A 23,804-nucleotide genomic window follows, 5' to 3' on the forward strand; every position below is an offset into this window, starting at 1 on the left:
ACTGTATATTTCCTTTTTTTGTTCTTTTGTCAACCTACTTCATCTCTTCTTGTAACATTTATTACTGCTTCCTTTTTTTCCAAAAGTAGAAATTCTTGACTATTAAAACTTTAATGGTTCTGTCTCTAGGTTCTAAAAACAAAACCATTAAGGTTTCCGTTAATGGTCTCAGATCTATATCCTTAATAAAAAAAGGAGGAAGCTTTAATGTCCAAACATCAAGGGAATGGCATTTAAAGACCTTTTTCAAAAATGCAGAAGATCTAAGAAATCTGGAAAATATACCTATTTTCCAGATCTGAAAGAATCCCTTAAGATGTCTAAACACTAAAGTTTTCTCCTTTCACTTTTTACACCACTCTGGATTCTTTAACTAAACCATGAAAAAAATAAAAACAGAGACTTTATAAAGGTAGAGCCCTTTTTTTTGCAGTGAAAACACACTGGATCCTAAAAGATGGAAGCTTTATAAAAAATGACTCTTTTATTACAATGAAAGCCCTAACACACCAAAACCAAGAGTAGCAATACAGCTTTAATAAAAAAGAAACCCTTTTTACAGTAACCCCCAAATTCGAAAAATCCAGGTATCAACTTCCAAAAGGATAAGCCTTTTTTTTTGTAAAAAAGCAGACACTTTCATGTAAACACCAGATTCAGGGAACCATAGATAAAAATGAATTACAAACTAGCAAGGAGACAAATTTCTTCATTAATAAATCTAGAAAACCCCATAAATGTCATCAGGATACAAGTTGAGCACAATATTCGTAACAAAAAACATAAGTAACCATCCCCGCGTCCTCTGGTCCGTAACAAGTTAATGAGTCGCCAAGATCTGCGTCCCGAGCTCTAGGAACTCAGAAAAACACGAGAAAAAGTTAAGAAACGGGGAAGGAACGAACATAAACAAAAAAAATATATCTCAGACATGATTTACCTTAGGAGAAACCAGATCGGGGGTGGATCGGACCTCTAAGGAGCCGAGCGACGGCCGTCCGCCTATAAACTCCTTAAACGGCACGGATCAGAAGCGGTTCAGCTCTGTTTCACCTGCAAACACCAAAAAATGGCCATCAGAACGACACGCTCGAAACAAGAAAGAAAAGAAAGGGAATAGGGGTAAAAAGCGAGGACTTACCATGGATTAGCCGCGGACGGACAGATCAGAGCGGATCTGCGCAAAACGCGAGGGAGATCCGGCGCTCCGGCTTCGAAACGGAAGACGGAGAGAAGGAGGGGGACGCTCCGTTGCTGTCGGGACGGCGGCGACTCCACCGTCGGCAGAGCAAAGAGGCGGCGGAGCAAGCCCGGGCAGAGATCGCAACTCCTGGCGAAGGGAAAAGAGAAAGAGAAGGAGGGAAGCTGCACAATGAAAATTGAAGATAAAACCCTAAAAACTCAAATATATACCCTACTATTTTAGATTCCCAAATTACCCTTGCAAAATCCCACATTGCTCCTTTCTTTTTTCTATAATTTTGTTAATTCGGCCCCCCATCATTCTAACTGTTTAGATCAAGTCCCTCCATATTGCATTTTGACCCCTCCTAATTACATTTCGCCCCTCCCTGTTTATTTAGTTCTCTAATTCGACTCTTTTCATTTTTGTTTGTTTCAATTCAACCCCTCCTAATTACATTTCGCCCCCTCCCTGTTTATTTAGTTCACCAATTTGACTCTTTTTATTTTTTATTCTTCAATTTAATTCCCCCCCCCCCATGTTACCTTTAATTTCCTTTGTTAATCCAAATTGTAATTAAATCCCTCATGTTTTAATTAGGTCCCTGATTATTTGAGTTAAGCTAGATTAGGCCCTCTTTTAATTGTCTAAAATTCTAATTTAACCTTCCAATCCCTTTTAATTCATTTCTAATTTGGACCCTTCACTACTTAATTTCATATTACTTTCATCGCTCAACCAATTTATTTTCACGTAAGATATGTGTTATATCATTAGTAAAATATCATTTGTTTTCATATGGTTAAATTTAATCTACCTTTTTCTTTTACGAAAAATTAAACGACTTGATTTATGGCTCTATGTCATAGGGATATAAACCAAACGTGTACACTATAAAGTTAAGATGAATCGATAGGGAATGTTCCTATGGGCAATGAGCTACCCCCTGACGTTATGATAAACATCACCCGAGCTGTTTTAGAGGATAGGGCCAGAGAGATGGTCGGGACTCATCAAGACATCCTACTTCATCATTATGGGATACACAATGCCCCGGTCACGTTTACAGACTGGCACCCTACTTTCCCACACTTGAACTGCTTTTATACAGCAGCGGAAGATGTACTCGGCTTTCCACATGAAGCATATTCACTGTTATGGTACCTCTCTCGAGCAGGGAAAATGGGGTTCATTTTAGACAAGGCATGGATGATACATTGTATTCACTACTGGATTGAGAACCCCTGGGCTGTCTCTTATTTTAATGATTGGCTGTTGAAGTATGGGGACTACGAGGAATCGCTCGAGATCCTCCATGTTGCTCCGAATCTCCCATACGGGCTCTTTGTATTTGACATCAGGGAGGAGCTAGAAATGCGGGAGGATGGGATTCCAATCCTAAACCGATACGTGGTCCATTTGGAAAGCAACTATGCCATCAACCCCATGCAAGACCCGATTAGGAACAGGCATGCTTGGCTGGAGGTCAAGCAAAAGTTGATGATGTATAACAATTACCACATTGACGATGTGCCACTAGCCTTGTTGAATCCCATAAACTACCACTTTGATGGTAGAGTCAAACTTCTCCCCTCAGTCATCCCATTGGGGGCGATAAATGCGCAAAGGCATGCGGCAACTCATTACAACACTGTCCCACTAGCTATGAACGGTTTAGACCTACTCCAAGATGGGAACATACTCCAACATGACCAGCCAATGAACGCAGGGGAGCCGATCCCATTTGATTATGATAGTGGGGAAGATGACGAAGAAGGGGGATCCCAATCAGAAGAGGACAGTGAAGAGGGAGAAGATGATGAGGAAAGAGGATCCCAGCCAAAAGAGGATAGCGAAGAAGAGGACGAAGATGGGGATCTGAGAGAGCAAGAGGTGGCGTCTTCAGATTCCACTAATCAGGAACCCATGGAAATGGGTGATGGTAGCCAACCTTTGGGAGTTGAAATCAATCATAATTTTGAGCCTTTGATGGCTCCGATAGGCCAAGCAGCACCCGGACAAGTCATGCAAGATCTCGACGTGGAGCGTCACGAGCAGCTACCCGAGGATATTTTCGAATTCCTCAATGATGATATGGTAATCGGAGGGCTTCAAGAGGCCCTTGAGGCAGATTGGTAGTGTCCTCCCAGAAGGGTGAAGATGACAAAAGGGGAATACAGCCTTGAACAAGAAAAACGAGCCTTCATCCTTCTTTTTTGTTATATATATAAATTAGGAGCCTTGTAAAGTGAGATGATAGTGGATTGATCTTCATAGAGAAAATGGTGAAGATAGCCATCTATCATTTCATTCTAGTAGATGCATATATTAGTAGATATTTTGTAAAGGAAAGGTTGAAACAAGCCGATTACTTCTTAAGACTGTTTCATTCTGTTGTATTTATGTTCAAGTCCCTTTCGGAGTGTAGGATTTTGTAAAAAATGAAACAATGGGTGATGGGTTCAAAAAAAAAGAAAAAAAAGGGACCAATCACCCCTATTTCATTCAGATAGGCGCACATGATAGGGCAAATATTTTGTAAAAGTAACTTTTGGCGGAGGCTGACACGTCTTAGTACCAGTTCTGCTCAAACGTTATCAATTAGGGCCCACTACCACAGGGGTAAAGTGTAAAATGGATTAGTCTAGACAAAGGAGCAGTTGTCCTTCGCTTGTTTCTTCAAGAAAAATGTGATACCTTATCGTTATGAATGATATCTTTTTCCCGGGAGATCTGTTTGTTATATCTTAATCATAATAAGAGACACATATCATTCAACCATGAATAATCATCGCTTATACATTTTTTTTCATTTTTTTTATATAACCCTTTATCTGAAATATGCATAACACAGGATATTCAATAAAATCCCAATGGAACTACCTGCCTATGAAATATTCGAAGAAAGGGCGGTGGAGGCATGATCAGCAGAGAGCCAACAAAGGCTAGGAGACGTCACGGCTGTGCATGTGACCCCCGACCGAGTAAAAACGGATTTCAACCAAAATGATTTAGAAGAGTTAAAAAACATATTTGGGATGTTGCCAGCTGCAGTAGTGAGAGCTTTCTCCCATGAGTATGGGTGGATACGACACTTGATATACATACCAACTCACCCCAGTATGCTTAAAGCACTGGTCCAGTTCTGGAATCCTAGCCTCAGATGTTTCACGTTCGGCACGAACGATCTGACTCCTACTCTAGAAGAGTACCACTGTTTAACCCATGTCCCGCTAACCAAGGAAAGCAGACTCTTTTCGTATAATAACAATGAAAAGGCAAAGAAACAGCTGGCCAGATTGATAGGGCTTCAAGCCAAGGATATAGAAGGATGGAAAACAGATCGAGAATTTAGTGTGCCTAAAATGATGGCATTTGCAGTAGATAACCTTTGCAATGACAATGGAACTCGGATGTTGGCCTTATTAATTTACGGTCTAGTGCTGTTTCCAAGACATTTAGGAAGAGTAGACTCAGCGGTTGTTGTCTACTTCTCAAAGGTGGTTCAGGGTGCTAAAGGTGTAAACCCTGTAATAGGGATATTGGCAGAAACCTTCCATTCTTTAGATTATTGCAGAATTAATGGAGGTGGTAGGTTTGTGGGGTGCGCGCCACTGCTATGCATATGGGCTCTAAGTCATCTTCACTGCCCGGAGCGCTTTGGCTTTCCAGAAATAAAATACAATAAGAGTTACAACCAGTATAAGAACTATGTCACAGATTTTGGGGAAGCTATATGGCCAAAGAAGCGTCCATCGAAGAAAGAATGGTCTAGATTCCTTCAGAAAATAGAACCGTCCGACATCGTGTGGTTACCGGCTTGGAAAGAAAAGCTTAACACCATATACCGCTGTGGCGAATTCCTATGGGTACCTTTGTTAGGTCCATGGGGAGGAACTGGATACGCCCCTTGCTAGTAAGAAGATAGGCCGGATCTTGTCAGTTTGTCCCAGCTACATATGGTCTGAATCAAGCCCACTTCACTTATGGCAAAGCAAACACTAGTGACAAAGTCAATGCCGTAATAAAGGCTTGGGAAAATTTGAAAGTTATCACAAATCGGGACCAGGCCGGGGGCATTAGCGGAGAATATATTTCCTGGCACCAAAGGTTCGCGACGGAACTCACTCTATGTTTGCAAGATGATGAAGTCCTTGAATCTAACGAGCTGCCTCGATCCCCCAACCTAGATGAGGTTGCGGAAGCTCAGCCTATGGCAATTGATGGGTTTTAAGCGCTTGAGGAATGAGTAATGGGAATGAGGATAGAGGAGTTAGAAAGGAGAATAGCTTATGTAGAGCATGAAAGAGACTCGGCAATCCACGATAGGAAATTGGTAATCCACGAGAGGAATGCAGCGATTTATGAGAGGGATTTAGTGATCCATGAACGAGATGAGGCAGCTCTTAAACACCAACTTTGTGTCGAGGAAGCAACCGGAAAACTTCGAGAGAATAAAGACCAGATCCGGGAACTCAGAGCTTTATATCAGTCTAGCTAGCAACAAGTGAATAGCATGTGAGACGATGTGCAGCGGCTGTATGATCAGGATCAACTCCATCAAGAACAAGGAGACTTGACAAAGGAACAAATTAAGAGGGCCATGACCATTCTCAGGGAAACTGCGGCACGAGCTCGATGCATAGCATAGGAGTTAGCACAACTCAAAGACCAGCTAGTGATATCTGATGCTAGTGGAGTTAACTTATCATGTTATCTCAATGGACTCATCAGAGAACTAGAGTTCTATGGCAATCACGAATGAAGATTCCGATCGAGATTTTATTGAATATTATCTGTTATGTCATATTTCGGATATTGTGTGGGAAAACTTGTTTTGATGTATTGTAATCTTCATATAAGTATTTGTCTGCATGTCATTTGTTTTTTTCTTCTCTCCTTGCTATACATAAATCATGAAAATAAAGATTTTAATTAACAATTCCTTTTAACGCCAGCAGTTCACCAAGAACGATATAGTCACCCCTGGCTCCTTTTTACGAAACCCGAGCAAGAGTAAGAATGATAAACGAAGAGGCATATGAAGAAATGAGGAAAGAAATGGAAGAGTTAAAGGAACAAGTGGCTAAGTTGGCTGGGCTTGCAGATCTAAAGGATCAAATGACTCAACTAATGGATATTGTGAAAGGAAAATCGGCAACAGAGACTCAGAAAACGCCTGAATCACACGGCGTTGGGACCTCTTCTTCCTCTCACGGGAAAAAGAAAGATACTATTTTTATTGAAATACCGAGGAATGAGGAGGTTCATCAAGAAACACCCGTCGTCCCAGATCTTGATGACGTAAAAATAAGAGATGAATTGAGAAAGTTTGTTACAGAAATGAGTCTGCTGGAAGAAAGGTTGAAGGCCATCGAAGGGGTCAATGGAACCACAGACGCTACGACACTTTGTCTGGTTTCAGATATCGTGATACCCTACAAATTCAAATCTCCCGAATTTGAGAAGTTTAGAGGGGCTTCTTGTCCACAAACTCATATGACAATGTACTATAACAAGATGGCAGCCTATGCCAGCAATGATAAGCTTTTAATGCATATTTTTCAAGAAAGCCTCAAGGGGCCAGCATTAAGGTGGTATACCCAACTTGATCGAGCTCATATTCGCAAATGGAAAGACTTAGCAGACGCTTTCATGAAGCAATACAAACACAACATGGATATGGCCCCTAATAGAGAGGATCTGAGGACCATGGAGAAAAAAGATTCTGAAACTTTCAAGGAGTATGCTCAGAAATGGAGAGACAAGGCGGCAGAGGTGATCCCACCTTTGTCCGATAAGGAAATGATATCTAGCTTTTTGGATACTCTTAAACCACCCTTTTACAACATGAAGTTAGCCAACACAACTGGGAGCTTTTCTGATTTTGCTGTAGCGGGAGAAAGAATAGAGCAGGCCATACGAAAGGGAAAATTAGAGAGTAGTTCGCCGGACAAGAATGCTTTTCGGAAGGGTATCGTAGGGAAAAAGAAAGAGGAAGAGACACATATGATTCACGGGTACCCATCTATAGAATATTCTAACTTCTCTCAGGGATCAAGCGCTTTCGCCCCAAACATACCTCAAAATGGGTTTGTTGCACACGCCGCAGGGGGTTCGCAACAAAGGAATTGGAACAATACTTCAAATCAGGGGAATAACTTTTCCCAAAACACCATGACCAGGAGACCCCAGGAGCCGATTGATCCAATTCCTATCACGTATGCTGAACTGCTTCCCCAACTACTCCAAAGCAGACAGGTGTCAATTAGTCCTATAGAACCCATGGCACCGCCATATCCCAAATGGTACGATGCTAATGCCAAGTGTGAATACCATGCGGGAGTGTCAGGGCATAATATCGAAAATTGCACTGCTTTTAAGAGAAAAGTTCAGCAACTGGTTAAAGCGGGATGGTTAAAATTCAATCAACGAGATCAGAAACTAGACGTGAATAAAAACTCGACTTCCTAACCATGATGCAAAGGTAGTGAATGCGGTGACGAATGATGATTGTTGCTTGGTCAAGACCAAAGTGGAGGAAATAATGATGCCAATGGAACACTTATACCACATAATGTGCAAAATAGGACTACTCGAGGAACATCCTGAAGGGAGAACCACATGTAGCTATCACGCGGAGAAAGTGGAACACCTAATCGCAGAATGCGATCAGTTCAAGCAAAAGGTCCAAGAATGCATGGATGCGAGGATGTTGATTTTTGAGGCATCAAATCAAAGAGTGGCAGGTGTGAACGTGGTGCAAAGGGAGGAATCATCATTGCCGATTCCTATAGTGATTAACTATGATAGAAGGCAACAAGCTCTCGTCTGGGATCTTGAATCTACTTTCATGACAAAGTTGATCATTCAGGCTCCAACTTCTTTTCCATTTAAGAGTACACGGGCAGTACCTTGGAAATATGATAGTATGGTAGTACCACAAAATTGTAGTACCAGTCACGTGGCGAATTTGGCTGACATTTCTGGAACGACAGGAATGACTAGGAGTGGCCGGTGTTTCACATCAGAGGAAGTAGAAAAGAGACGTCGAGAAAGGACAGAAAGGCGTAGAAAAGGAAAAGCAAAAGAGGGTGATACGATAGAGGACTCTTTGGAAAAAGAATTCGATACCTCAGATACGTCCCCCACTAAGGAAATTGTTACGGAGGATGAAGCTTGTGAATTCCTAAAGTTGGTAAAGCAAAGCGAGTACAGAGTGATTGAACAATTGAACCAAATACCAGCTCGCATATCCTTATTGTCATTGATAATGTCGTCAACATCCCATAGAGCAGCTTTACTCAAGATTTTGGACCAGGCATATGTATGCCATGATATATCGGTGGAGAATCTGAATAATATAGTAGGTAATGTGGTAGCATCCAACTATCTCACCTTTACAGATGATGAAATACTGATGGAGGGTACGGGGCACACCAAGGCACTACATATCTCTGTTAAATGCAAGGATCACGCTGTTGCAAGGGTGTTGATTGATAATGGGTCATCCCTCAATATCATGCCCAGATCGACTTTAGCTCGACTACCCGTGGATAGTTCATACATAAAGCCTAGCAACGTTCTAGTCAGGGCTTTCGATGGAACTAAAAGAGAGGTGATAGGTGATGTGGAGTTGCCAATTCAAATTGGACCAGTGACATTCAACATCACCTTTCAAGTCATGGACATCACTCCCGCATATAGTTTGTTACTCGGAAGACCATGGATCCATTATGCAGGAGCAATCCCGTCTTCGTTACATCAAAAGATCAAGTTCATAGTGAATGGGAAGCTAGTAGAGGTGTCTGGGGAGGAGGATATCTTGATAAGAAAATGCCCTTCAACACCCTACATCGACGTCGCCGAAGAGTCAATCGAAAGCTCATTTCAAACCTTCGAGGTTGCAAGTGCGGCCTATACTACTAAAGGGCCGCAAATTTTTATACCCCGACACTCTAAGGCAGTAATGGCAGTGGCCAGGGAAATGATAAGAAGCCATTATCAGGCGCAAAGAGGTTTAGGAAAGAATAATCAAGGAATGGCCGATTGTTTGGAACCTTTGGCAAACTACTTTCAAGTAGGATTGGGGTACCATGCTACTAGGCACGAAAGGTGGAAGATATAGCAACAAAAAAGAGAAGCCCGCCTTGCCAGGTTGGAAAATAGGGAGGTCAATGAAGATAAAAGGGAGTTTCCTCCCATAAGCAGTGCTTTCATATGTAAGGGAAGGTTCTCGCTAAATGACGGGACGATGGTCATTTCAGTGATAGGGAAAGACGAGGGTGATCCAGGACCAAGTGACTGGGTGTCTGTTTGTGAAGGAGAGCTCCAGAATTGGAAAACTTATGATCTTCTTGTAAAAGATTAATAATAAGCGTTAATTTCTTTAAATTATGCCTAAGGTTTAAAGAATGAAATGTTATCTGGCGCCCCTTTTCTTTTTCAATAAAAAGTTATTCAATAAAGTGCAAGTTTTCACACCTACAACCATCTTTCTTGTATTTTCATATATCTATACCAATATTTATTATTTCTTTTTTTCTTTCTTCTTCCTTTTATGATGTGTGCATTCAGGAGCAGTGATGAGGTATTTGACAATCATGATAATTATGAACCAATTTGCAATTTTGATAATTCGGTCTATGAAATAGACTCTGAAGGAGAAATCGAGGAAGAAATCCCTACAGAAATTGAAAGGATGTTAGAAGCGGAAAAGAAAACCATGGAACCACAAGATGAGGCCCTAGAAGTAGTAAACTTGGGAACGGAAAAGGAGCCCAGAGAAGTTAAGGTAAATGGAACTTTAGACCAAGACATCAAAGAAAGGCTAGCAAGCTTATTAAAGGAATATAAGGATGTGTTCTCATGGTCATATGAAGATATGCCCGGTCTAAATACAGACATTGTGGTGCATAAGTTACCGCTAAAACCTGAATCCAAACCGGTGAAACAAAAATTGAGAAAAATGAAGCCGGAAACATTGTTAAAAATAAAGGAGGAGGTGAAAAAGCAATTTGATGCTGGCTTTTTAGCGGTATCTAATTATTCAGAATGGGTTGCAAATGTGGTACCGGTTCCAAAAAAGGATGGAAAGGTAAGGATGTGCGTAAATTACAGGGATTTGAATCGAGTCAGTCCGAAAGATAACTTTTCGTTACCCCACATTGATGTATTGGTGGATAACACCGCCGGGTACCATATGTTATCCTTGATGGATGGAATTTCAGGCTACAGCCAGATCTTGATGGATATGCTAGATAGAGAAAAAACGACTTTTGTAACCCTGTGGGGAACCTTCTGTTACAAGGTGATGCCGTTTGGGTTAAAGAACGCGGGGGCAACATACCAAAGGGCGATGGTCACTATATTCCATGACATGATGCATAAGGAAATGGAGGTATACGTGGACGATATGGTAGAAAAATCGCGAGCAAATGAAGATCACGTGGTCGTACTAAGGAAAGTCTTTGAGCGGCTCCGGAAATTTCAAATACGACTAAACCCTTCGAAGTGTGTGTTCGGCATTACTTCTGGAAAGCTCCTAGGATTCATTGTGAGTAGAAGAGGGATTGAAGTTGATCCAGACAAAATTAAGGCGATACTTGAGATGCCTCCCCCAAAATCAGAAAAAGAAGTGAGAGGCTTCCTAGGGAAGTTGAACTATATAGCTCGTTTCATAGCTCAATTAACCTCGACCTGCGAGCCGATCTTCAAGTTACTAAGGAAGTGCAATCCTTGCAAGTGGAATCCAGATTGTCAAAAAGCCCTTGACAAGATAAAAGAATACTTGCAAATTCCACCGATATTGGAGCCCGTTAATCCGGATAAGCCGTTGTTGCTCTACTTAACGGTACACGATAATTCCATGGGGGCACTCTTGGCACAACATGACGAAACAAAGAAAAAGGAGCATGCCATTTACTATGTCAGTAAAAAATTCACCGACTGCGAATCCAGATATTCCCCTTTAGAAAAGACTTGTGCAGCATTAGCTTGGGCGTCTCAGAGATTGAGACATTACATGCTAAATAATACTACGTGTTTGATCTCCAGGATGGACCCGGTTAAGTTCATCTTCGAAAAACCGGCATTAACGGGAAGGTTGGCCAGGTGGCAAGTCTTATTGTCTGAATATGACATTGTATATGTGACTCAAAAGGCAATAAAGGGCTCGGTGATCGCGAATTTTCTCGCCGATTACCCCGTAGAACATGACCACCCGATGGAGGTGTCCTTCCCAGATGAAGACATTGTGGCTGTCGAGGTAAATGAAAATCCCCCTAACGTGTGGACTATGAGATTCGATGGAGCTTCCAACGCCATGGGTCATGGGATAGGGGTAGTTTTGGTATCACCAGAAGGTCAACACTTCCCTATCACAACAAGACTAAGAATACCAACAATACGGCTGAGTATGAAGCGTGCGCTTTAGGAGTCCGAGCTGCGTTAGAAATGGGAATAAAAAATTTGAAAGTTTATGGAGATTCGGCTTTAGTCATCAACCAGCTTAATGGGGAGTGGGAAACTCAAGATAGTAAACTCATCCCATACCAAGAGCATATACAAGAAATGATCAAAAGTTTCCATTTCATCAAATTTGAACATGTATCCCGATTGGAAAACCAAATGGCAGATGCGTTAGCAACCTTAGCCTCAGCATTCGAACTAGAGAAATGTCAAAAACTACCGGCCATCGAGATTAAGTTGCATGAAGACCAGGCCTAATGTGGGAATATAGAGCAGGAGGCCGATGGGAAACCGTGGTATCATGATATCAAGAATTACATACAAGAGCAGATCTACCCCCAGGGGGCGACTAGTAACGATAAGAGAGCGATAAGAAGATTGGCTACAAGCTTCTTCCTAAGCGGAGACATTTTATATAAAAAAAACCACGATACCACTTTAATCCGATGTGTATGCTATCCTTACAATCAGAAGCTAGTAGAAGAGGTACACGAAGGGTTCTGCGGAACCCACCTCGGAGGACATGCTTTGGCTAGGAAAATCTTGAGGATGGGGTACTATTGGATCAAGATGGAATCTGATTGAATCAAATATGTCCGAAAGTGCCACAAATGCCAAATTTACGTAGATGACATGAACGCGCCATCTGAACAGCTTCATGTAATGGTGGCACCTTGGCCCTTTTCAATGTGGGGTTTGGATGTTATTGGGCCTATCGAACCAAAGGCTTCGAATGGCCATCGTTTCATCCTCATTGCCATTGACTATTTCACCAAATGGGTTGAAGCTGCATCTTATGCTAGCGTAACCAAAACAGTGGTAACAAAGTTCATGAAAAACAACATCGTCTGCAGATACGGGTTACCCGAGCGCATCATTACGGATAATGCAAATAACTTCAACAACAAAACCATGGAAGAGATGTGTATGCATTTCAAAATTAAGCATCACAATTCCACGCCGTACAGACCAAAAATGAATGGCGCTGTTGAAGCCGCGAACAAAAACATCAAAAAGATCGTACAGAAGATGGCCTTGACTTACAAAGATTGGTATGAGATGTTACCGTTCGCGTTGCACGGGTACAGAACCACGGCTAGGACTTCCACTGGTGCAACTCCGTTCTCTCTAGTTTATGGTATGGAAGCTGTCTTACCCATAGAGGTCGAAATTCCGTCATTAAGGATTATGATGGAAGCAAGAATAGAGGATTCGGAATGGGCTCAAAAAAGATATGACCAGCTAAATTTCATTGAAGAGAAAAGATTGACAGCAATATGCCACGGGCAACTGTACCAAAGAAGACTGATAAAGTCGTATGGTAAAAAGGTGAGACCTAGGCAGTTTCGAGAGGGGGAATTGGTGCTTAAGAAGATTATTTTAAAGAGCTTAGATCCTCGGGGGAAATGGACCCCAAAATATGAAGGTCCTTATGTGGTGAAGAGGGCGTTCACGGGAGGGGCGTTGACTTTGACAAACATGGATGGCAACGAGCTGCCAAACCCCGTGAATTCTGATTCTGTCAAGAAATATTTTGCATAATTGTGCTTAGGATTGTCAAACGATTGTCAAACATCTTATTCTGGTATTTGAATAACACATGATTCTATATATATATATATAAAATCTCTCTCTGATCCTCTGTCAATCACGAACACGCCCTATATACGTATATACTTTTAATATATAATTGCGCTCACATAAAAGAAGTCTTTCCGTTATATTCTTGTTTTCTTTTCTCTCGCATAATACTGATGAATTTTTATGAAAAAAGAGGGGAGCATGATGCTAACGAATGTTATTACACAAAAGGGGAAGATTGTAGGAGATTTCGCTTTTGCCTTAAGAACCCGAAAGGATGAAGTTTGAATAATGAATTAGCGGCGATCGAGTCTCGAAAATTGTATTGCTCCATAATGAAAGAAAGAACGTTCATGAGGGACCAGGTTCCCACGATAGCCCCAACCCTAGAAGGATGATGAAGTGGAGAAGATGAGGGTCAATAGGGACCGCTTTGTGCAGCATAAGCAAACACTTACTAATAATATGGAGGGAATCAGACTTACTTCTTAGACAATCGGGGTTCGGATAAATGAGTCCGGGGTGAATGATCCCTACTTGGGACATTCCTTCGGGCGTTTGAAGAAACTGAAAAAAGGAGATAAACAAAAATGAAGTAAATTTGCTTGCCATGCATCATACCGCACAGAATAAAACATATGTGCGCCTTTTTCCTTAGAGCCACTGCATGCACTAGTTGCCTCCTTTAGAGTGTCTAGAATGCATGATAAGTATAGAATTTAAAGAAATGTCGAGTCCATATGTATCCACCACGCCATACTTTCACGAATGGATAGGTCCTCGTGAAAATCGTCCTCGATCAAAACTGTCCTTGCTCGACGGTATAACCCATTGGTCCAAAAGGACTATTTAGTTTTTGCAAGGAGATGGATGCTTGCGGTTTAGTCGCGAAGTGGAAATTTTAGCATCCCATCTAAACTTCCTTCCATAGAATCCTCGGAGATCAAGCCTCACGATTCGATTCTGTTATTATCTTGTTATTCCCTTGAGATCTAGTCTCGCAATTCATTTCTATTCAAGATAGAAACGTTTGTTCTATAGAATCCTTTGAGATCAAGTCTCACGATTCGATTCTGTTATTATCTTGTTATTCCCTTGAGATCTAGTCTCGCAATTCGTTTCTATTCAAGATAGAAACGTTTGTTCCATAGAATCCTCTAAGATCAAGTCTCACGATTCGATTCTGTTATTATCTTGTTATTCCCTTGAGATCTAGTCTCGCAATTCGTTTCTATTCAAGATAGAAACGTTGTTCCATAGAATCCTCTGAGATCAAGTCTCACGATTCGATTCTGTTATTTTCGATCTTGTTATTCCTGTGAAATCTAGTCTCGCAACTCGTTTCTATTCAAGATAGAAATGTTTATTCTGTAGGACCCTCTGAGAAGTCTTACGATTCAAACCTTAATCACCTAGAACCACGGAGATCCAGTTTTGGAATCGACGACTATTTAAGATAAACAACATATTAAAAGCGTGCAAAATGTATATCTAGAGATACTTTGTATATCATTATTGCATAAAGCTATGCAAAGGGGAGCAACTGTAGATACCCATTTTGTCCGGGATAAATTATCATGTTTTTTCTGATTTCACCAGTTTAAGCCAATTTATTTCGTGAATATTTTTATTGTGGATAGTTACTTAATAAATTAATGTTTTGCAAAAGGAAACTGAAATTATGTATATAATCCCTATAATCGGTTAAATGTTCATGTTATAAAGATTAAACCGATTAATTAGGATGTTCATTATTAATTAAAGGAATGTTATTTCTTTGATTAAATATGAATGAAATAATGTTTAATTGTATTAATAGAGTTATAGCAAAAATATGAAATAATCAAGTTATAAAATAGTGATTAATTTTCAGTTGTAAATTCTCGGTTAAGTAATTAAAAATGGAATAAAATCTATATACTAAATGTTTATGTGATGAAAATAACAAAGACGAATGAACATAATATCTTATTAAATGGCTTAAGAAATTATAAGGGTCCAGAGGGCAAAATCCAAATCCAAAGCCCATAAACAATCAATTAGTGTTTGAAACATACCAAACTAATTAATTTAGTTTAACACTAATTAATAAGCACTTTATGCTAAATAATTGAAAAATCTGCCTATATAAAGAGGCTGGTGGACCCAAAAGGGGGACAAAAAAAAGGGTAGTCATTTAGGAAAGAGGCAGCTTCTTCTCTCTTGCTGATCTTCCAAAAGGTAAGATCACCATTTCCTTTTTTATTCCTTTGTCAACCCACTTTCTGTTACATTTATTACTGTATATTTCCTTTTTTTTGTTCTTTTGTCAACCTACTTCATCTCTTCTTGTAACATTTATTACTGCTTCCTTTTTTTTCCAAAAGTAGAAATTCTTGACCATTAAAACCTTAATGGTTCTGTCTCTAGGTTCTAAAGACAAAACCATTAAGGTTTCCATTAATGGTCTCAGATCTATATCCTTAATAAAAAAAGGAGGAAGCTTTAATGTCCAAACATCAAGGGAAGGGCATTTAAAGACCTTTTTCTGGTTTCCAGGTTCTGGAAACAAAATAAAAGGCCTCAAAAATGCAGAAGATCTAAGAAATCTGGAAAATATACCTATTTTCCAGATCTAAAAGAATCCCTTAAGATGTCTAAACACTAAAGTTTCCTCCTTTCACTTTTTACACCACTCTGGATTCTTTAACTAAACCATGAAAAAAATAAAAACTGAGACTTTATAAAGGTAGAGCCCTTTTTTTTTTTTGCAGTGAAAACACACTGGATCCTAAAAGATGGAAGCTTTATAAAAAAATGACTCTTTTATTACAATGAAAACCCTAAGACCCCATAAAGGTGGAAGCTTTATAAAAAAAATGACTCTTTTATTACAATGAAAGCCCTAACACACCAAAACCAAGAGTAGCAATACAACTTTAATAAAAAAAGAAACCCTTTTTACAGTAACCCCCAAATTCGAAAAATCCAGGTATCAACTTCCAAAAGGATAAGCCTTTTTTTTGTAAGAAAGCAGACACTTTCATGTAAACACCAGATTCAGGGAACCATAGACAAAAATGAATTACAAACTAGCAAGGAGACAAATTTCTTCATTAATAAATCTGGAAAACCCCATAAATGTCATCAGGATACAATTTGAGCACAATATTCGTAACAAAAAACATAAGTAACCATCCCCGCGTCCTCTGGTCCGTAACAAGTTAATGAGTCGCCAAGATCTGCGTCCCGAGCTCTAGGAACTCAGAAAAACACGAGAAAAAGTTAAGAAACGGGGAAGGAATGAACATAAACAAAAAAAAATATCTCAGACATGATTTACCTTTGGAGAAACCAGATCGGGGGTGGATCGGACCTCTAAGGAGCCGAGCGACGGCCGTCCGCCTATAAACTCCTTAAACGGCACGGATCAGAAGCGGTTCAGCTCTGTTTCACCTGCAAACACAAAAAAAATGGCCATCAGAACGACACGCTCGAAACAAGAAAGAAAAGAAAGGGAATATGGGGAAAAAGCGAGGACTTACCATGGATTAGCCGCGGACGGACAGATCGGAGCGGATCTGCGCAAAACGCGAGGGAGATCCGGCGCTCCGGCTTCGAAACGGAAGACGGAGAGAAGGAGGGGGATGCTCCGTTGCTGTCGGGATGGCGGCGACTCCACCGTCGGCAGAGCAAAGAGGCGGCGGAGCAAGCCCAGGCGGAGATCGCAACTCCTGGCGAAGGGAAAAGAGAAAGAGAAGGGGGGAAGCTGCACAATGAAAATTGAAGATAAAACCCTAAAAACTCAAATATGTACCCTACTATTTTAGATTCCCAAATTACCCTTACGAAATCCCACATTACTCCTTTCTTTTTTCTATAATTTTGTGAATTCATCCCCCTATCATTCTAACTGTTTAGATCAAGTCCCTCCGTATTGCATTTTGGCCCCTCCTAATTACATTTCGCCCCCTCCCTGTTTATTTAGTTCTCCAATTCGACTCTTTTCATTTTTGTTTGTTTCAATTCAACCCCTCCTAATTACATTTCGCCCCCTCCCTGTTTATTTAGTTCACCAATTTGACTCTTTTTATTTTTTATTCTTCAATTTAATTCCCCCCCCCATGTTACCTTTAATTTCCTTTGTTAATCCAAATTGTAATTAAATCCCTCATGTTTTAATTAGGTCCCTGATTATTTGAGTTAAGCTAGATTAGGCCCTCTTTTAATTGTCTAAAATTCTAATTTAACCTTCCAATCCCTTTTAATTCATTTCTAATTTGGACCCTTCACTACTTAATTTCATATTACTTACATCGCTCAACCAATTTATTTTCACGTAACATATGTGTTATATCATTAGTAAAATATCATTTGTTTTTATATGATTAAATTTAATCTACCTTTTTCTTTTACGAAAAATTAAACGACTTGATTTATGGCTCTATGTCATAGGGATATAAACCAAACGTGTACACTATAAAGTTAAGATGAATCGATTTATATCTTTATGTCATAGAGGTATAAAAACGATAATAAAAAAAATAAAACTTAATTAACGTGGAATGTTTCCATTTATATGTATGTGCTACAAGGGTATAAAAAAAATGAAAAAGGTAACGAGATAGTTCGTAGTTCTATGTTATAGAAATAAGAATTAAAAGGTACTAAATAAACGAAAACTGAACGAGTTAATTCACAGTTCTATGTTATAGGAATATGAATTAACCGTCACCCGAATTATATAAAATTAAACATGTTAATTCGTAGTTATATGTTATATAAATGCGAATTAAATGTTGTCCAAATTTCTTAAAATTAAAAGGATATAATTAATGATTTAACGTTACATAAATATTAAATACCTACGACATTAATCATGTAATTAAATTATATGTCGTTATTATATTATGAAAGTACAAATAAAACTGAGATAAATCAAACAAATTTAACACAAAAACCACATCTTTTTAGTACCAATATTTGGGCGGGGTAGGGTGATTAATCAAGTTTTTCTTCCCTACACGTAACCGACAAACGAACCAAAAATCTCTATTTCGCAGGCCCCCTTATCCCTTAAAATTCAACCATTTCCGGTATCCAATCACGCCTTAATTCTGATTGGTGACGATTAAACGATTTAGCTTCCGGTGTTCGTGCTCGAAAAATCCGGTAGCGACACCAGGTATTTCGATTTTGAATACACGAGTAGCACCAAACCATTCTCCACCTGGATAAGGAAGAACAAATGGGAGAAGTTCTTCAACATTCCCAGCGTGATCTACCCAAAGCTAGTTGTGGAATTCTACCAAAACTTTCATGTAAATCCACAAGACCAAGACCATATGGTCACCTCTGTTCAGAACGTAAACTTCTACGTCTCTACTCAAACAATAGTTGATTTACTGGAGGTAGATCTGGTTGGATCAGAACTCCAAAAATCTGGTGATGAAAGCAAGACTGCATTCCCTCCTACCTATATGACTCCTCCAGACCTCTACGGAGAACTCATCGCAACATCTCTTGAAGCTGTACCACGATATGCTCACTATCTGGTGGCTCACTACATTCTACCCAAGAAATGCTCCACCACCTCTATCTCCAAATTCGAACTCTGCCTGATGTGGCATATACTAGAAGAGAAACCCTTGAACCTTCCAGTCCTTCTGATAGCAGCAATGAAGAAATGTAAGACCCAACTTCTTTTCGGATCCCTCATCACTTTTATCCTCCATGAGAACAATATTTCAATTCCAGCTGGTATGGAACCTACCTCTGGAACAATTATAAATGAGAAGATAATTGATGGTCTGGAAGACAACAAAGCCTATAAATCCACAAGTGAAGAACTTAAAGCAAAGAGGATCTCCAAGCGAAAAGCCTCTGAAAAGACCAACCTCTGAAGTTCAAGCTCAAGAAAGTCAAGTCTGCTCAAGGTCAGACTCCTACCTCTATAATTTCTCCTGCAACTGCCAAGATGGTTGCTCAGAGGGCCTCTGATGTTCGTCAGTTGATAGAGGAATAAAAGGAGTACAACAGAGTGGAAAATCTGCGTCGGGCTAGCTTTCCTAATGAAAAGAAGAAGTTTCTGGCCTCTCAGAAGGCAAAGGGTAAAGCTTGTGAAGATAAGGAACAAGAATCAGAAGACTATGATGAGGATGATAGCACCATCCAGAAGGTGCTCCAATTGAGTAAAGCTGCTCTCCAGGACAGCTATCTTGGAAGTGGGTCTGGAAAGTCACCTACCAAGCTGCCCACTCCATCACTTAGATCAATTCCACCACCTCCACAAGTAAAAGCATATGATCTCAAGGCTGTGAGATTCAAGAAAGTATCTGGACGAAAGCCCCTAAAGAAGTTCATTATCAATGTTAAGGCCAGCTCGAAACTGGCCGACGTTCCTAAAGTACACATACGACTTGAACTTTACAAGAAACTTTACTTCGCAATGTTTCACATGGAACCCATTATTCCAACTCCCCAGTCAATCATATTTCCTCAAGAAAATCAAGCCTCTGATTTTCAAAAGGAAGATCAAGCCTCTCCACCGATTCAAGAAGACAATCCACTCCTAGAGCTATCTCATGACCATGACAATACTGAGCACACAACTGCCAATCAAAGTGAGGAGCCAATATTTGTTGATGATCAGATCTCTCAAAACCCCGATGAGCCTGTCATCGAAGATGACTCCTCTTTTAACTCAGAACTCAACACTCCTCCACCAACCAAAAGAACAAGATTTGTTGATCTCTCCTCTCCTAAGTCACCAACACTCGTTCCATCTCTAGAGCACCTACTCCCACCAGAGGAACTGAAGCCTCTTATTCCCCAGTCCTGCCTTCTGCTCCTGATGCACAAATCACAAATGTTCCGACTATCATCACTGATGATCTAGCAATCTCTAAAAGTGATGCCCTCTTGGCCGGTCTAAAAACATCCCTCTCTACCAATACCTCTGTGGAAGAAACTGTTGGTCCTTTAGTTATGTGAGAATTAGTTCCAGGGGGGTTAATGGAACTATTAAGGATTTAAAACTTTTGTACGTTCTTAAACGTTTCTCACACCACACAGTATAGATCAGAGTGCACATGTTGAGGTTCAGAGGAAATGTTAGTTAACTAGTAACTAAGATTACTTCTGTCCTTGATTCAAAGAGCAACACTAAGAGGGCTTCCGAACTTTGCACGTTAGAGATAATACTCTGGTTAGTTTAACAGTTCCAAAATAATGAGCAAGCAAATATACGGAGTAAGAGTTTGAAAATGATACTCAGTAGATTTATCCTGGTTCGGCTCCTGCCTACATCCAGTCTCCGGAATTCGTCTTCCGAGCTTTAATCCACTACTGAGCTCTTTCTGGCAGAGCACAATCCTTTACAATAGTTGTTGAGCCAATTACAGAGTACCTTCCTCTATAATTCTACACTCAGACTAACCATCTACCTCTGTTTGCTAAATACCGAAAAATAGAGCTTCCGAGCTATTCTAGAGAATTGATGATTTTTGTTCTAATCTACGAACACATTGAATGAACTGAAAGAAAAGATTACACAAGAATTATGAAAGTGTGTGTGTAAAGAAGTTCTTGCTTTTTGCTTTTCTCTTTGGAACTTCAAGAGATAATCACTAAGAGCTTTTTGCTTAAAGATCGTTCTTTCTCTCGTATGTCTGTGTGTATTCCAAGGTTGCAAATGAGAGGCCTTTTATAGTTGACACTTGAGGCAGAGGTTATTTCGAATTTCAAAATAACCATTGAGAGGGAAAGCGTGCAGCTGTCGTTTTCACTTTCTAGAGGCCAGTGCCTATAGCCAATCATCTTCTATCTTTTGTCTGTTGGTTTGTTTGTTGCGCTGTTGCTCAGAGTTGGTTGGAGTTAGTCTTCTTGGTCTAACCAAATCATGCAAAGTTTTCAGGTTGACCAGGAGACAGGCCGTCTGTGGTTCTGAAACTTTCCTTATCAGGTATGGGCAATTGACAGTTGTGTGCATGTCAACTCTGTCTTTGTTGATCGTCTGTTGATCTTGTCAAGCGTGGCTTGATTCTTGTCTTCCGAAACTCTCTTGATTTAGAGATGGCTGGAGAACTTCTGGATCCTTCTATGATCTGGGCTTAAACTTTTGATTCATAAGCCTTCTTGATAATGGGCTTGGATTAAGCCTTAAGGCCCAATTTAATATGTTTGAACTTTTGCTTATAATTAATCAAACACTTCAACAAACACATTAGTATAAATAAATCATTTTTATCTTTTAATGTGTTATTAATTATGGAGATATACATTTAATTTAATATTTTTATCATAATTAAAATCTATGTGAAAATTGTGTTTCAACAGAAACTATCATGCAGCTACCCCAAGTAACTGCTGATCTCGGAGCCTTTTGATGCTCAGTTTACTTCTCAAGTTCATAATGCCTCTACTTCAACTGCTTAAAACATATCCCCATCCGAGGTAGCAGAGACTCTGGCTGCTGCAACCGTGCACCTAACAGAGATGGCCAAGGCCTTTAAAGCTACTCAACCACACACCTCTCTAACTAATGATCAAACCATAAGCTCTACCTCCATCATTCTCAATGAGCTGGCTAGCATCAAGAGCCTAGTTCATACCGTGGCAGCTTTGATGTCTTAACAAGGAATTCATGTCTATGCAGAACGAATGGGTTCTATTCAGTTAACTATGCTTCAACATATATCTCTGTTTGAATCCATGATCAGGAGCATTCCCTCAGGTTCTGATACGGCAAATGTAGTCTCTGCCCAGCTTTCTTCTGAATTCTCTAAGTTGATATTTGAACTTCGAGGCTTATCTACTCAGGTTATGGCGCCAAACTCCACTGATCAGATCACTGAAGCAATTCATCTTCTGAATAACAATCAGGCTGCCGTAGAAATTTTGGATAAGAAAGTCACAACTTTCTATTCCCAGAACCAAGCCATGTCCCAGAGCCTCAACACCATCGTCAATCAACATAAGGTTCTGGATACATCTATCCTCAGTATTCACTAGAAATACACTCATGCTCTAGCTGATTGCTCCATTTGGAACTCGAAGGCTTTGCGGCTACTCCTAAGTGAAGCTATTAGAAGAAAAGAATTCAATCTAGATGTCGTTCGTATGGCCTTAGAGATCTTCAATGGATAGAAGCAAAGTTTTATGCGCCTCCGAATTCACACCAGGCATCTCCTATCCAGAACACCCAACGGGCCCCTTGCATTAGATGTTGAAAAAATGGGGGAGAAAGAGAAGGAAATTCAAGTCAGAAGTCTTGAGCCTCTGCCTCCGTCTCAGCCTGTTGCTGAGAATGCCCAACTGCCCAAAAGCCTACCAACATTGATATCACTAAGTAAGGCTAGGATTGGGTAGGGAGATTTATGATGATGATGAACCATTTTTTTTTTTTTGGGTGCTAAGATGATGGTAGATTGTTTCCTTTTATTTTGTTTTTCTATGCAAGGCTGATCAGCCTAATGTAAAACTTTTAGTTGTTTTTTACCTTTGATTTAATACAACTAAGCTTGCTGCCAAATCACAACTTCTACTTGCTTTCGAATGCATCAAGAATATATATCATATCTGACTTCTGACGTTTTCCAAATATTATTGAAAGCTTGATATCAGTAACTTTTAAGGCTATCCTATTTATGCTCAATGATTAGCAAAAGCCTCTGACCAGATTCAAAAGAACAACCCTTCTAGGGGAGCCATCAGAAGCAAGAGTAAATGCAACAACTTTGGGGGAGCAAGACGCTAACGTTCCTTCTCTGAAATTTTTGTCAACTTCAAAAATGGGGAGATTGTTGAAACATAATTTTCTGCGAGTTTTTGAATCTGATAAAAATAAATTAATCAGAACCCCAAAATAAATTAATCAAAATAATCCTAAAGCTCAAATTCATTTATTCAATAACTTTGTGTGTTAAGTGTCTTAAACTAATTTAAAGCCAAGTAAAAGAAAGGGGCTTGAGATACAGAAAGCTTAATCATTCATCCAGAGGACCATTTATAAAATAGAAGACCATAAAACATAGTGGATATACAGTTGGTATGCATATTCCCAAGGCCTGACCAAAAGTACAAGCGTTATAGAGGGCACGTCAAGTCAACGTACCTCTGTCACTATCGCAGACGAAAAAGGTGGCAGAATTACATGGCCCAAGACTGAGGCTTTGGACATGTAGCAGACCTTTTCACCTAAAACACAAAAAGGTGTCAGAAGCTGATGAGACAACCTCCGTTTCGAATTAGAACGGTCATTTGAATTTCAAACGGATCTTTTGACAACCTTGCCCATAAATACCAGCTCATAAGCTCATTCTGAAGTTGACGAAATCCAAAAGCTCTCAAGTGAAAATCAATCTTCAAAAGCAAAACACAATATTCAAATATTCAAACATTGTTCTTATTTTATTCGTCCAAGAATATTGTTTAGATCTTCATTGTATTTCTTGTAAAAGAAAAATCATTGTTCATAATATTTTTCATCAGAAGCTCTATTGTTTGCTTCGGTAATAAGAAAACAAAATAGAAGTATAGATATTTGAGTGATTGTAGAGGAAGGTACTCTACAGAGGCTCTAGTTATTTCT

The 23,804-nt window shown here is 39.8% G+C and overlaps 2 long non-coding RNA genes across 3 annotated transcripts; both read right to left on the reverse strand.

The window, feature by feature from the left end:
• Positions 1 to 483: 483 nt before the first annotated feature.
• On the reverse strand, positions 484 to 1,351 carry LOC136227738 (uncharacterized). Of its 2 annotated transcripts, none has more exons than XR_010688209.1 (3): positions 1,142 to 1,351; positions 941 to 1,053; positions 484 to 852 (listed from the first exon to the last, which is right to left on the reverse strand). It is a non-coding gene; the product is annotated as an uncharacterized lncRNA (long non-coding RNA). The 2 variants fall into 2 exon arrangements; XR_010688210.1 differs by having other exon boundaries at positions 484 to 859.
• A 14,943-nt stretch (positions 1,352 to 16,294) lies between these two features.
• On the reverse strand, positions 16,295 to 16,979 carry LOC136227496 (uncharacterized). Its single transcript, XR_010688099.1, has 3 exons — positions 16,759 to 16,979; positions 16,557 to 16,669; positions 16,295 to 16,469 (listed from the first exon to the last, which is right to left on the reverse strand). It is a non-coding gene; the product is annotated as an uncharacterized lncRNA (long non-coding RNA).
• Between the last annotated feature and the right edge of the window lie 6,825 nt (positions 16,980 to 23,804).

The sequence above is a fragment of the Euphorbia lathyris genome, chromosome 4, assembly GCF_963576675.1.
Source record: "Euphorbia lathyris chromosome 4, ddEupLath1.1, whole genome shotgun sequence".
NCBI lineage: Eukaryota > Viridiplantae > Streptophyta > Magnoliopsida > Malpighiales > Euphorbiaceae > Euphorbia > Euphorbia lathyris.